The 4352-nt window shown below is 42.8% G+C and overlaps 1 protein-coding gene across 1 annotated transcript in view; it reads right to left on the bottom strand.

Annotated features, from left to right (window-relative positions):
* The window catches only part of PAQR5 (progestin and adipoQ receptor family member V), a 67827-nt gene extending 65695 nt beyond the window's left edge, over nt 1–2132 (bottom strand). Inside the window, exon 1 of the mRNA XM_011968884.1 lies at nt 1964–2132. The gene's annotated coding sequence lies outside the window, so the exon portion shown is untranslated. The remainder of the gene's footprint in view (nt 1–1963) is intronic.
* Nucleotides 2133–4352: the final 2220 nt, after the last annotated feature.

Raw genomic sequence — 4352 nt, 5'->3', positions numbered from 1 at the left:
AAAAAAAAAAAAAAACCAGAAACGACAACAACAACAAAAAGATTGTTGTGGGGGGACTAAGGCCACCACGTACCCAGATGGATGCATGACTGGACAAGAAGCCCCTCCTAGTGTAACTGCCCAAGGGGTTCACTTTGCCAGCTCTCTAGATAGAGCCAATTCATCAAAACAGGGGAACTGTAATAGAGAAAGAGTAATTCACACCGAGCCGGCTGTGCAGGAGACCAGAGTTTTATTATTACTCAAATCAGTCTCCCTGAGCATTCGGGGAGCAAAGTTTTTAAGGATAACTTGGTGGGTGGGGTGAGCCAGTGAGCCAGGAGTGGTGACTGGTCAGGGATGAAATCATAGGGAGTTGAAGCTGTCTTCTTGCACTGAGTCAGTTCCCGGGTGGGGGACACAAGATCAGAGGGGCCAGTTCATTGATCTGGGTGGTGCCAGCTGATCCATCAAGTGCAGAGTCTGCAAAATATCTCAAGCACTGATCTTAGGAGCAGTCTAGGGAGGGTCAGAATCTTGTGGCCTTCAGCTGCAAGATTCCTAAATCGTAATTTCTAATCCTTTGGCTAATGTTAATCTAGTCCCCAGGCAAGAAGGAGGTCTGCTTTGGGAAAGGGCTGTTACCATTTTTGTTTAAACTATAAACTACAAACTAAGTTTCTCCCAGAGTTAGTTCAGCCTATGCCCAGAAATGAAAAAGACAGCTTGGAGGTTAGAGGCAAGATGGAGTCGATTAAGTTAGATCTCTTTCATTGTCTCAGACATAATTTTGCAAAGGCGGTCTCAATCGCTCCCTTTGGATTTTGTAATACTTTCATCTTAAGGTATAGGCTGTGAAGATGGGAAAACACTGTCAATCGCTCTGGCTTCTTCCTGCTGACAAGGGACATTGTGGGAATGGGAGTGAACCCCAAGGTGAGAAGAATGGAAACGCTTTGTAACTGTCTGAGTGTACTCATGCAGGCCTGGCTGGGCTTCCAAGGCTTGTGTGTGAAAAACATTAGTGTTTTCATCTATAGTTTTACTACAGTGTTTAAGTGAACAGCCTCCTATAAGGTAAATCACGAGCTCTACGATGAGTACGATCCCGGATTTTAAAAGCAAAGATTTGAAAGCATTAGCTTGGGGACTTCTAACCCACAAGGAATTTAGAATTTAGTCTAACCTGCAGCAAAAAAACCTCAAGAACAGCTAACAACAGTACACTATAGTTTTCTTTTGGAGCATAATTTTGTCACTAGGCAGTGGACAAGGTGAACCCCTTGGGCAGTTACATTAGGAGGGGCTTCTTGTCCAGACATGCATCTGTCCGGGTACCTGGTAGCCTTAGTCCTCCCACAACAATCTTTTTGTTGTTGTTGTTTCTGCTTTGTTTGTTTGTTTGTTTTGAGACAGAATCTTGCTCTGTCACCCACGCTGGAGTGCAGTGGCGCAATCTCAGCTCACTGCAGCCTCTGCCTCCCGGGTTCAAGCAATTCTCAGGCCTCAGCTTCCCAAGTAACTGGGACCACAGGTGCACACCACCACGCCTGGCTAATTTTTGTATTTTTTAAATAGAGACAGGGTTTCACCATGTTGGCCAGCTGGTCTTGAACTCGTGACCTCAAGCGATCCACCCACCTGGGCCTCCCAAAGTGCTGGGATTTCAGTCACCATTTTTATTAAAAGTAAATCATGATAGAACTGATTTACAGTTTACAAAATAAATTTTAGTCTTACTCTACTTGGCCTGATTATTTGCATAAAGTGCAGCAAGAATAATTATTTTTCACTTAGGCTTTTTAAATTGGCTTTGATAGAACTCTGTTCCATGAAGAATCTCAGATAAAATTTTTTAAAAGCTGAGCCCAGCCATGGGTTTTTACCCTCAAATATCTATGAGTTGAGCAAAGTCCTCTCCTCTTGAGGTCCCAAGATAACTTGGGGTTCCTGGGCCTGTTAGAAAGTGACATTTTGTACTTACCACAGCTCAGGAACCTTGTACAGGAACTCTGTGGACAAGGTATGAGGCCAGATTCCCCAAACGGCTTTAATTGGCTCTATAAGTCAACTTTAATTCTTTAAAGGAAGCATGCCATTCCAGTCAAATCCTTGGTAAAACGACCAGTTTCTCCAATGGTGTCCTGTTACAAAAGAAAACAGATTCTTATTGCACTTATGCAATTAACTATACTGCCATAAATTGAGAATACACACAAATGGTTTCCAAATTCTAGAGCAATCAGGTAGAGAGAAACAAATATGCTCCAAAATTTTCCACAGGAGTATATTTTACTCACTTGTTAAATGTTGCAAATAACTCTAAAGAAATAAGTAACCTTGACTCTGAAAACAAAAGGATTAGCAATGTTTAACACACAAGCTCTCCATGAGAGTCCTAGAAGTTTCCTTTTTTCCTCTATTCCAATAGCACAGTTTTTAAAGCTGTAATCCCAGCTACTTGGGAGGCTGAGGCAGGAGAATGGCGTGAACCCAGGAGGCGGAGCTTTCAGTGAGCCCGGATCGCGCCACTGCACTCCAGCTTGGGAGACAGAGCGAGACTCCGTCTCAGAAAAAAAAAAAAAGGCTGGATATGGTGGCTCACACCTGTAATCCCAGCACTTTGGGAGGCCAAGGCAGGTGGATCACCTGAGGTGAGGAGGTCGAGACCAGCCTGACCAACATGGAGAAACCCCACCTCTACTAAAAATACAAAATTAGCTGGGTGTGGTGGTACATGCCTGTAATCCAGGCTACTCAGGTGGCTGAGGCAGGAGAATCACTTGAACCCAGGAGGCAGAGGTTGCAGTGAGCCAAGATTGCACCATTGCACTCCAGCCTGGGCAACAAGAGCAAAACTCCGTTTCAAAAAAAAAAGCTAAAATCTATTTTAAATCTTTTTTATTTTATTTATTTATTTATTTTTGCAACATGGTCTCACTCTGTTGCCCAGACTTGAGTACAGTGGTGCAATCTCGGCTCACTGCAACCTCCACCTCCCGGGTTCAAGCGATTCTCCTGCCTCAACCTCCCGAGTAGCTGGGATTACAGGCGCCTCCCACCACGCCCAGCTAATTTTTGTTTTTTTTCAGTAGAGATGGGGTTTCACTATGTTGGCCAGGCTGGTCTTGAATTCCTGACCTCAAGGGATCCCCCGTCCTCGGCCTCCCAAAGTGCCACCACACCCAGCCAATTTCTTTTAAATCTTAGCCAACTTGTTTATACCCACAGAATTTTTTTTACAAGATCAAACCTTTACAAACACTTTTCCCTTTGCTTAAACCTTCAGTTTTGTTCCGTTACTCTTTTAGGTTAAGACAATCTTTAAAATCCTCTGAAGTGGACAAAACTACATTCCCTTTCACAAAAGCCATATTCCCATGCCTTCTTATCATCTTTTACCAAAAACACATTCCCCACACACCTAGTATATAAAACTGTTTCTCCAGTGGTCTCGACTACATGTTATAATGTTAAATCTTAGCAACTTTTATTTTTAGTGAAAAACCTGATAAGTAACTGATTTTAATTATGTACTGGGGTGGAGTCTAGGACATCAGCCAGAAATGAAGATAAGGTCTGACTCTTAGCATAGCTGGAGGGCCTGGCTCTCCATATGTCCCCAGGCCTTATCTATCATCTAATGCTCCAAAGTAGGGAAACTGAATAATTTTCCAATTTTAGTATATGTGCTGCCGAAGCAAGCACGGGAAACTGAATAATTTTCAAAAGTCAAAGAAACAGTTTGACCATAAAGCATTTAGCAAATCTGATATCTAACCTTAATTTAGACCAAATGTCTACATTTTCAAGACTTTTTATTTTACCAATAATCTTTAAAACTGTCTTTATTTCCAGGATCTGGCACGGTGGCTCACACCTGTAATCCCAGCACTTTGGAAGTCCTAGGTGGGTGGATCATGAGGTCAGGAGATCAAGACCATCCTGGCTGACATGGTGAAACCCCGTCTGTACTGAAAACACAAAAAAATTAGCCAGGCATGGTGGTGGGCGCCTGTAGTCCCAGCAACTTGGGAGGCTGAGGCAGGAGAATCACTTGAACCTGGGAGGCAGAGGTTGCAGTGAGCCGAGACTGTGCCACTGCCCTCCAGCCTGGTGAGAGAGCGAGACTCCGTCTCAAAGAAAAAACAAAAACAAAAACAACTGTCTTTATTTCCAAAAGACTACTAGAGTCATGTGAACAAAAAGGTATTATAGTTTCTATTTCTCTAATAAAATGTTTGATTTAAATGCTTATATTTCTAAGCCATTGAATCAGAGCTCTTTTATACAAACATCACACACACACATGAATACAGACAGACAGAAGATTCAGCATTTGTAAGATTTTTCGCTTGCCGGTTTCTTTCTTT

This window comes from Mandrillus leucophaeus, unplaced genomic scaffold (assembly GCF_000951045.1).
Source record: "Mandrillus leucophaeus isolate KB7577 unplaced genomic scaffold, Mleu.le_1.0 Scaffold12, whole genome shotgun sequence".
Classification (NCBI taxonomy): domain Eukaryota; kingdom Metazoa; phylum Chordata; class Mammalia; order Primates; family Cercopithecidae; genus Mandrillus; species Mandrillus leucophaeus.
The sequence above is the reverse complement of the archived record's forward strand: the minus strand, read 5'-3'. Positions and strand labels throughout refer to the sequence as shown.